This window comes from Rana temporaria, chromosome 4, assembly GCF_905171775.1.
Source record: "Rana temporaria chromosome 4, aRanTem1.1, whole genome shotgun sequence".
In the NCBI taxonomy this organism is placed as follows: Eukaryota; Metazoa; Chordata; class Amphibia; order Anura; family Ranidae; genus Rana; species Rana temporaria.
The window spans coordinates 191,208,658-191,220,288 of record NC_053492.1 but is presented as its reverse complement, the minus strand read 5'-3'; the positions used below and the strand labels follow the sequence as shown (position 1 = coordinate 191,220,288).

Here is an 11,631-nt window from a genome sequence, read left to right as displayed (position 1 = left end):
CCCTTTAACTCCAAAACATGTTCAAGTATGTGAAGATAGGACAGCAGACAATGCACTTTGTGGGCACTGTATTGCAGCATTTATGAATTTGTTGAGGGACATAAGAGAGAGGATCATTCCCCACTTCTTTGTACGCTTGTATGTCCAGAAGTGGAATGTGGCTCAAGTGTCCTCAATAGATCTGGCACCTCATCCCGAATAATTGTTAGAAAAGGGGATAGGAAATGGGATTATAGCGGTGCGTAAGCAATAGAAACTAACGATAGTATTTAAAAGATTTAGGTAGTTTTATTACAAAAGTATTTCAGACATACAATACATTCATAGGTACATAAAAACAGCAGAGCAGTAATGAAACTGTAGTACTGGCCAAGGTGTTACAGATCTCAGAAGGTTACAGATCAATATTCTCTACATGTTTCGCCAAACATTGGCTTCTTCAGGGGCAATAGTAGTGCCCAGTATTGTAAAATTGGCTCTAGAAAGGAAAAAATACAAGTTAAGTAATCATACAATTTTTTTTTTTAATCATTTAAAGTCAATATATTAAGCCAGCAGCATGATAGAACCCATAAAATCCCCCCAACACAGATAACCCCACTACCTACACAGGCACCTGCAGGAGGCCATCCTGGCACCAGGATCACCACACGGACACAATCCAGCCCTGCTACAATGTGGCTGCAGAGAGCAGACATGGACCTATGCAGGTTTACAGAGATAAGAAGCCGTTTATAAAATAAAAAGGGGAAAAGAGCAAAAAGGACAAAAAAAGAGGGGCTAACATAGCCTCAATACTTACAATTATATCGTTAAAACAGTATTAGGTTCCAGAGTTGGAGAATCGTTTTATTATATTTTGTATATACCGTATTTATCGGGGTATAGCGCGCTCCCGCGTATAACGTGCACCCCTAAAGTTGCCCAAATTCCCGTGGAAATTTTTTTTTTGTACTTACAGTTTTGGTGTCTTGCGCGGCGTCCATCGGTGGCCTCGTCGGGTCGGGCGTCCGTCTGCGGCTTCGGGTGTCCTCTTCGTCGGGGCCGGCGTCCTTCTGCGGCGTCCTCCCCGCTCGTTTCCCGCGCCGAGTTTGAATACTGCACCGACATATACAGAGCACAGTACACTCGTGTATCGTCGGGCAGGCTCGGCAACTCTCGCGCTGACGTCCTGTACGCTCAGGACGTCAGCGCGAGAGGTGCCGAGACTGCCCGAAGATACACGAGTGTACTGCGCTCGGTATATGCCGGCGCAGTATTCAAACTCGGCGCGGGAAAGCGGGTATCGGCGTATACCTTGCACCCACGATTTTGCCCTGATTTTCAGGGCAAAATAGTGCGCGGTATACGCCGATAAATACGGTAACTGTTTGACTTAATAGATAATTCACTACCACTGATGAGCACTGCACCATAGCACACATGCCGACTAAGTTGCTGTGGACAAAGGTAGCTTGATGCAGGACTCATTTCTACCTCATGTCCATGGTGGTATTTCACTATTTAATAGATAAAGTTTAACTCCAAGCAAATATAAAAGGTGCATATTAATGGAGCTCTGCAATCATTGCATCCAGAAAGTGTAAGAACCAAAATTTAAATTGGCATCAAACATCTTCAGTTCATGTATAGCAGAACGGAAAAAGAAGAGGGAAAAACAGCACAATTCTCTGCAGTGCAAAAAAGTTCAGTCCTGCCGGGAAGGACTGTGCTGTTTGTCAGGCTTGGTTCACATCTAAGCTGGATGCGGCTTGCAGCAGGGGTTCGGTGCATCCCTGTTCTCTATTTCAGGGTCGAATCGGGGTCAAATTTTTGCCTGAATTCAGCCCTGAAACAGAGCCAAAGTCACACAGGAGCCTTGTGCAGGCCGCTCCGCAGCTGCCACGGAGATATGTGAACCGGCCCCATAGAGAGTTGGTTACAATCTTCTGTCATGCGAATTGGATGCGGTGGAACACACATCCAATTCGCACTAGTGTGAACCTAGCCTTAGATAATCTCAAAACTGAGTGTGGGGAAATGCAAATCCTTTGACAGGTAAAAAGCTCTTAAATCCATATTTTACCTGTGACTATAGCTACGTACCTGGGTTTCAGTTTTTAAATTCTAACATTTTAAAGCATAAAAAAAAAGAAAGCAATTTTCTGAACCGTGGGTATCACTGCAAAAACTCCATCTACACAAGGAAACTTTCAGACATGTAAAAGATCGGATATATTTTATTTATAGAATAACAGTACATGCAGTTAACAGTAATCTCCAACAACTCGGTCAAAAGAGACCATGTTGGGAACATCCAAAGAATTTGTAGATCTGTCTTATGAACATCTTTTTCTAATGAATAATTAGCCAAGCCCCACTGAAAATATCAAACCAATATTTTTATAAAAAATAAAATCATTATTAGCTGCCACACGAATAACATAACTTACAAAATTCCTGCTAAATCTAAAAGTTAAAATTGTATGAGTTAATAAAGTTGTATTGTATATTGTATTGAGTTAATAAAGTTCATTTTTAAAGTCCCACCCCCACCTTTTTGCTCGCCAGCCTGATCGCTCGCTTACACTCCTTTTTACAAAGTTCTGTCACAGTTTACTATGCTTCACTTATGAATGCACACAATACCGATCACTCACTCATTCATTCAGAAAAGGAAGGGGCTGGTAAATGAAATATTTACCGACCCCTAACACTGCTCCCAATGCTTTTGTCGACTAAAACTAGCATAAACTGCCTCTGTTCAGGTATCATACCAATGTTCCCAGTTGCTCCTGATTAACATGGGAAGTCCACCAACTATATTTGTGGAGTACAAGCCAACCTAACATTTATTCGGTTTGTATTTGTGAGATCAAATGCACAACAAACCTGCTACAGGTAATTAAGAGGGGAACTTGTAAAGAGAACAAATAGGTGGTGAAATGTGATACGGGACCCCACCAATATGGTGAAAAGCACTGTAATGCACAGTGAGCCCAACCTTACCTGTGCGTCACGCTGCTTCTCACTATACTACATGGGGAAACATGACATGCACAGTAATTTTCATGAGCTGTGATTTCATGTAGTAGCTTTAAGATCCGCATTCCACCAAAAACTATGACTGAAATGTTGATTTTATAATCACAGGCACAGTTTCTAGTGAAATGCAGAACTCTCATTCTTTATTTTGCAGCCAATCATACCTAGAAGAAAAAAACATATAACAGAGTAATGACCAGTTGTTACGCCATGTATTTGCAATTGCCATTTATTTGCATTTCCCCTATCAGGAAAGAACATAGTCCCAAATCTCAGGTGATTTGGGACTATGTTCTTTCCTGATAGGGGCTATGATTCTGAACATAGTCAAATTTGTTGCAAAAGTATAATAAAAGTATAGTAAAGAGCTAAAAAAAGGTTGATGAGAGCCGGTTCACACAGGGGCAGCATGACTTGTCAAGCGACTCGGCAAGGCGATCTGCCCACGACTTCAGAGGCGACTTGCAAAATGACTTCTGTATTGAAGTCAATGCAAGTCGCCCTGAAGTCGTCCCAAAGTAGTACAAGAACCTTTTTTCTAAGTCGAAGCGACTTCAGTCGCTCCTATTAGAACGATTCCATTGTATAGAACAGAGCGCAACGAGTCGTACCTGTGTGAAACCGGCGCATAGGGATTGTATAAAAAAAAACAGTCAATTCTGTGTTGCCAACTAGCGAGACCACTTGCAAGACTAGTGATTGCCTTGTGCAATAATAAGTAGATATTTTGAAGGACTAGTATTAGTAGGATATATTGGAACAATGATAAAGCATATAAAATACCAAGAAGAATTTTTTTATATATTTTGAAGTATACCAGTCTCACCAGTCTACATCCGTTTTTTTCCACCTGGTGATCTTGACAGTTGACACACTTCCTGTCTCACCATGAAAAGCAGCATTGTCACCTTAGAATAGGATTACAGAAATCTACTACTCTCCTTCTTTCCATAACACAGTGTGGAGAGGTTCTGCAGACCTCAGAGGCAACTCGGAACAATGTAACTGATAACCAGGGCTCAAGTCCTGCGGGGACACGTGGGAACGGAGTTCCCTTTGCAGGACTAGAGCAGCCGAGCCGCCCGAGCCAATCCTTCACTAAGCGGCGATGCCCAGCTCGAGTCACTATCAGGGGCAGGCGAACCTTATTAATCCTTTATGTTACTGGCCGCTTCCTGTATGGATTCATCGGGTAGTGTGCAGGTATTCCGTAACTTCCTCGATGCCGCAATGTCTCCTGGGGGCATTTTTCATTGTTCCCAAGAGACATTGCGGAGGTCTGCCGCAAGTTATCGCCGGATTTAGAAAGGACTTGCTTCTTTCTAAATCCCATGATAACTTGCGGCAAACCTCCGTAATGTCTCCTGGGAACAATGACAAAAGCTCCCAGGAGACATTGCGGCATTGAGGAAGTGACAGAATACCCGCACACTACCCGATGAATCCAAATACAGGAAGCGGCCAGTAACATAAAGGATTACTAAGGTACAGTGGATCGAAAAAAAACATGCGGTTTAGTAATTATGCATATGAGCGTATCATTTTTTTATTTTTTGGTGGGGGAGTGGATCTTGGGTGGGAGTTCCCACACTTTTTTCCCCAGGACTTGACCCCTGCTGATAACAGTTTATCAGAGTCAAACAACACACAGGAAGTGAATTGATCACAAGGTTTCTGGCAAAATCAACAGGTATTTTTCACACTTACAGATCAGATATAACAAAACTCTTTTAATAATATTATTAACAGACCAAAAGGGACCAAACAAGACACATTGATTGTGTGGTTTTACTTATGCTTTATTAAAGAATACAGGGCTTTGGTTGAATGCTAAGTCATGAGCTGCAAAGCTGAGAATAATTTGCCCACTTTCCGTATCTCCTCTCTGCTGATTATATTGCATTTTAAAATGGAGGTACACAAGGGTAAAAGCATTTATGAAAACTGTAGGGTCTAGCTCCACAGAGTGACTAATGGTGTCTAACTGTAGTAATGAATCGAATACATATAGCAATGGTATTAGACAAATAAGGATGTTTGTATACAGTAGCGCAGCAAGCTCTTTTAGATGACCATGAAAGGGTTTGGTATGCTGTGGGTTGGTTATGGTTTTAGAATAGTGAAGAACTCAAAAGTAAAATTCAAGATGAAGGTCAAAGATACTGGAGCTCCATGTTTTTTTGGAGGCATCACCATTTGTTATGTTGCTAGTTACAGCATACCTGGGGACTTAAAGGAATGAAATGACTGTTTACAGGGTATAGAGACATAATAGTTAACTGATTCCTTTTAAAAATGATTAAAAATAGATAAAAATCAATCATATAATGTACCTGCAGTTTCTAGATTCGTTTTTGCATGTTGTTTCCTGCTTCTGTGATGTACAGAGCCACAGAGCCAATACAGGGCAGTGATGGTTTGGAAAACGAAACTGATTGGTGCTGAGGGGTTTTAAACACAGAGTAATCACACCTCCTTGATTAGTGACCACGGAGAGAAAGCTTACAGTACTGTGGTTATCAGGAAACAGACAACCAGGAAGTGTGGAGATCGGAGAAGAATTACAGCAACTTGAGAGCAAAAACGAACAATGAGGACATGAAAACAGCACTGCATTAAGGTAAAGGAAGCTATTAAGATAAAAAATTATTTAACAAACTCTTTAATGGATTTGGCCCAATAATACCAGGAAAGGTGACATCTCTGATATTTTAGCATGCATGCAATTTTTCTGAGCCATGCACGCTGGGCCCTGCCATTAAATGCCAGTAAATATCAGCTGCCAAAAAATTAAAGCCACCAGTGACCACCGTGGCCTGTATTTTTGGAAAAGTACTGTATATTATAATGATGGTCTTTTCGGAAACAAGTGTATTCTCAAAACAGCAAACTGGTGCTGATAGACTATGCTCTTTGGTACATCTGGTACTTAAGATAATGTGCAGGTATTTGAGGAGGTTTTTTCTTTTACCTTACATACCCCTGTATGAAATTCTAATAAAATAATTAAAGTGGTAGTAAACCCTCTCTGACCTGTTTTACCTACAGGTGAGCCTAGATTAAGGCTTACCTGTAGGTGTTTGCAGTATATCCTAAACCTACATGGTTTAGGAGATATTTGCCACAAAGAATGCACCGATGTCTACGGTGCGATGTCTACGGCGCACCCTGCATTACGGGCCTCCTTCGGGTACTTATTAGTTTTAACATCTGTAGAGATTCACCTCTACCATGGGTTTGCAGCAGATCCAGCAACATTTGTGGTCCTAGCAAATTAACATGGAAATTTGACAGACTGATTGCTTGATAACCATAATACATGGACAGGTTACAATGGTCAATAACTGGGTGTTGTTCATGTGGCAGCTAAGGCTTTTTTAAATGTATTTTCGGGTCCACATCTGCCAGATGAGGTCAGCAAAGCTGTCCTTTGTTTGCAGCATGCCACCATATATTTGTGTGGTAAAGTAGTGTACACCAAAGCATGGCATATTTATTCCCTCTTTTGTCATAGCTGCCATTTGGGCAATCCCCTTTATTAAAAATGTCAGGTAGGCCTAAAGTAAGAAACAAAGGTTCAGCACATGTTGATAGTACGGGATGATCTTGTTCTGTAAGAAAACGTGAAGGTTTGGCTGCACCATCTATAGGTAGGACACCTTTTTTTATTATCTCAGAGTGGCTGTACTATATAACCACAACGCACACAGGAATTAGTGAGAAATCCTTCCTCTTCTTCCTCCTACCATGCAAAGAGCAGCCATTTGTCTAATGTGTACCTTGCCACATGTCCTAAACCTTGTGGTTCAGAGGTTCATCATAAAGATGGTCATACCTGGCCATGGCTCACCTAGCAGAAATGCAGCACCAAAATGAAATACCTACAAACTGCCTCATCTATAACACCCCTTCATAATGGATCTCAATGTTAGTCATGCTGCAGAGGCTGCTGCATTAGCATGCCATAAATGAGTACCTATGCAATTATGTCATAAGAACAGGCTCTTGGGAGTCAATAGCTCATTATTCGGGACACATGCAGCATATTGGCATCTTTTAAAAAGGGTGATCAAAATGGAGATCTGCAGTGATGTGGGGATTAATGATACAACCCCCTTGTGCTCTTCCTGGAGCATACACCATGTTGCCTGATAGCTTGGGCCATGAAGGCATAGCAGCAAAAAAATGATGACAACTTGATTCTGTCTCAGAGCCAGCAGGACCCTTTGCGTACCCCCTTTATCCCTGTAAGGCCAAGGCAGCGGAGTAATATGAGGTGAAGGGGGGTTGGGTGCTGGCATTGACGAGGAGGAGGAAATGGGACAAATTTCAAGGCATATGTTTTACCCCGCCCAAATGCTGGGAGTTATACATAAGTGGGGTAAGATTGTTGAGGACAGTATTGTCCTTAGTGACACAGAGGACTGAGGATCCACTGCTGAAAAAGGGCTGTTTAAACCTCTTTGCAGCATTTCCTGATGGTGGCAGTATCCCTTCTGATGACTAATGTGACTCTAAGGCTCCGTACACACGACCAAACATGTATGCTGAAACTGGTCCGCGGGCCAGTTTCAGCAGACATGTTCGGTCGTGTGTAGGACCGAGCGGACAGAATTCCAGCAAACATTTGCCCGCCGGGCCTTTTCCCAGCGGACAAATATTCCTGGACTTGTTTTAAAACAGTCCGCTGGAATCCTGCCCGCTCGGACATGTTCGGTCGTCTGTACAGACCTACCGTACATGTCCGAGCGCCCGCCATCCCTCGCATGCGTCGAATGACTTCGACGCATGCGTGGAAGCATTTAACTGGCAGGCCTGCCCACGTCGCCGTGTCATCGTCGCGGCGACACGCGGACACGCCCCGCGTATTGTTTACACGCGGATTTCTGTACGATGGTTAGTACAGCCATCGTACAGAAATCCCCGGGCAGACATGTACGGTGAAAACGGTCCGGCGGACCGGTTTCATCGTACATGTTTGCCCGTGTGTACACGGCCTAATACTCAGATCCCTAATAGGAGATGAAATGGTGGTGGCAGCTCCCTCATTGATGCTTTTCAGAATTTTTCCAGTGCTCTGGCACTGTAAGGCTAGGTTCACATCTATGGTATGTGTGGGACTTATGTTTAGCAGATGCACAGGAGTGTCATTCATTTTAAATGGTACCCCCGCGCTTTTAAAGCCGCTGCATTTTTGCCCGTGAGCATAACCGCATAGCACTATGTGGTTCTGTTTGGATGCAGTTTTAGAAAAGGTGCAAGGGCCTTTTGCCTGTCTCTCACAGGTACAGCGGCCCATTCACTTTACCACAGGGAAACTACAATAGAGTGAACCTCAGCTGCCACATTTCTAACATTTGCTGCAGGGAACATTCTTCATTACGCCTCATAGTTTGCAGACCATTCTAGTTCTCTGAGACTCAAATAAAACTTGACTCATCACTTCATCTTATATTATGGCCTAACCAAAATGATTGCATACTGTCCAGCCACTGAACAGTAGTTGTGGCTATTGTCTCTCAAATAAAATCATTTTTATTGCAAAAAAAAAATCTGGAACTTATAATATGAAAATTATTTAGTAATAATTGATCATATGGGGATGAGAGGGGATTTGGGGAACGTGGGATTGTGGTCTTGAAGTGTTTTAGTGCACGCTGTTTTGCCATTTTATTAAATTTTTAAGACACTGATATGTGGTATTGTGAAAAAGAACATTATACAATTAAACTGTTTTGTCAAAGTTGAAGTCTTTAATTTTTTTTTCTTTTTAACTTCCCTGTAGCTTTTAGATCTGTTGTTGCACCTACGTCCACCAGTCTATTTGGGCCTATTACTGCTCGATAGAAAAATCAAGTGTTGATGCCGATTACACATCCAAAATTTGTGATGTCAAAATACGTTATGGCTGTTCTGTTCTCTGACACCACATACAGTACATCTTAAAGGTCTCTCCCAAGCATGTCATTCAAAGGATTGGTACTTTTTTTTTTTCCATGTCACACCCCAAGTCACAAAAAAAGAACCCCCTTACCACTGCATGGTATTTTTTAAAATGTTATTATTATTTTAATTTGTTAAATGTCTCCTATAGCAGTGCTCAGCTCCTTGTGCCTGTTTTATTTTTTATTTTATTTTTTACAGTCGTTTGCGTATTACCCTCCAAAATTTGCCCCCCATTGGTTTCATGGGGATTTGATGAACTTTGAACTAGATTTACCAAACCTTCTGCAGATTAAGCCAAGGAAGTTTCCCTCATCACTAAACATCTGCATTCTCGTGTAATGCTAAAGACTGTGGGCCAGATTCAGAAAGACTGCCATATTTTTCTCATATACGCTACGCCGCCGTAACTTAGAGAGGCGAGTACCGTATTCAGAAAGAACTTGCGCCCTAAGTTACGGCGGCGTAGCGTAAATGGGCCGGCGTAAGCCCGCCTAATTCAAATTATCAAGGCAGTGGGCGCGTTGTATTACAATGAGCCGTGACCCCATGCAAATTAGGGGCCGACCGAACGGCGCATGCTCAGAATCACGTCGCAAATACTCCCTAAGATACGTCGGCTCAATGCTTTGTCGACGTGAACGTAACCTACGCCTATCCCCATTCACATACGACTTACGCAAACAACGTAAAATACGACACTGTTCCGATGTTTCCGATGTCCATACATTAACATGACTTACCCCTGCTTTATGAGGGGTAAAGTTCCGCCGGTCGTACGCCTTACGTAAACAGCGTATAGTAATGCGCCGGGCGCAAGTATGTTTGTGAATCAGCGTATCTTGCTCATTTGCATATTCGATGCGTAAATCAACGGAAGCGCCCCTATCGGCCAACGTAAATATGCACCTAAGATACGACGGCGTAGGAGACTTACGTCGGTTGTATTAAGCCAAAATTCAGGCGTAACTTGTTTTAAGAATACCGCGCATAGATACGACGGCGCATCTTTTAACTTACGCGGCGTAGCAATAGATACGCCGGCGTAAAACGTTCCTGAATCTGGCCCTGTGTTCTCAGCGGATCGGTTTCAGCGGATAGATTCTATGGTGTGTACATTCCTGCGGATATTTATCCGCGGAAATTTCCCGATTCCAGCAGATAAAAATTTGTAGACATGTCTACAAATCTATCCGCTTGAATCGATCCCAACGGATTGATCCGCTGGTCTGTACAGACTCACCGGATCAATCCGTCCGAAGGGATCCCCCGCATGCGTCGTAATGATTCGACGCATGTGTGGAATTCCTTATATGACAGCGTCGCGCTCGTCGCCGCGTCATCATTGCGGCGACGGCGCGACACGTCATCGCGAGGGGATTTCGGCGCGGATTTCGATCCTATGGTGAGTACACTCCATCGGATCCAAATCCGCTGAAATCCTCGAGAGGATTTATCCGCGGGAACGGTCCGCTGGACCGTATCCGCGGATAAATCCTCTCGCGTGTACTAGGCCTTAGTGGTCACAGAAATGATCTTAACATGACAACAATAAATATTAGCAGATAAATTCTTTAAACATGCAGAAAAAAGAAAATTGAGGTGCTGTCCATAGCAACCAAAATCCACCCTTGCCCTTTGTAGTATAGGTTCAAAACTATAAGCAAATAAATTACTGGTGACTACAGTCAACACATCCACACCACTTCCAATAGGATACCCTCAACTATATATGTCAGAGCAACAAACATGTTCAGAAATGTGATACAAAGAAGAATTACACCAATGAAATGAACACTGCAACAAAAGTAATGATCCAGGACAGAAGAAGCCTACTTACCATAAGTGTTTTTACCACCCTCTCCAGTGCAAGATTGAACTTCCTAGTGGACAGTCCTTAGGCACATGGTCAGTGTACCTGCTAGTGCGACCAGTCTTGTGGAAATACATTTGAATACCTTTTGCCTTATGTTGTTTCACTGATCAAACGATACTGAGCGTTCAGGAAAAACCAGTTTAGTGTAACGAGTGCAATGTCATACTTTATTTTCAATTCTTCAACTGAAATATGTAAGTAGAAAGTACATATTTTGCTGGCAGGGGTATGTGTTACAGGAAAAAAGTGTGAATGCACATTCTAAAACAAACCTAGTTGTAGATGCGTGACTTTTACCATTCAGACTTATTTGCTATTCTGTTTTACTGATTAAGGTTGTGGAACAGTTCATGACACCACTGTGACCTTAAGGTCCAGATTATAATTCAGTATTGATTGTTATTCATTATGATATATATATTTTTTTGTATCATGCTTAAATCTTAGATGAACCTTTACTTTAATTACGTTAATGCAGTCAACCTGCATAAACTGTAAGGCATGTGTTATTGGTTTTCATTTATTGAACCTACTAGTGTGTTGCAGCCTTTATTAAATTCCCTGTATTAGAAGCATGCTGAAGGTTCTACACGCTCCTGCCCTATATACACGCCCCTGCATAGGGCTTCAATCAACAACAGTGTTGTTGATTGGAACACTGGGCAGGGGGCGTGTTAGTCCACTAGAGAGCCTGACTGCTGTGCGCTGTGCTGAGCAGCTGTCTGGATCTCCAGTGTGCTGCCACCATAGGGAATTTTAATAATGACTGCATCATAGGTGTGCGCAGC

General features: G+C 42.5%; 1 long non-coding RNA gene across 1 annotated transcript; it reads right to left on the bottom strand.

The window, feature by feature from the left end:
- Nucleotides 1-268: 268 nt before the first annotated feature.
- Nucleotides 269-10,945, bottom strand: LOC120936850. The gene is made up of 3 exons (XR_005748647.1): nucleotides 10,808-10,945; nucleotides 609-702; nucleotides 269-478 (listed from the first exon to the last, which is right to left on the bottom strand). It is a non-coding gene; the product is annotated as an uncharacterized LOC120936850 (long non-coding RNA).
- Nucleotides 10,946-11,631: the final 686 nt, after the last annotated feature.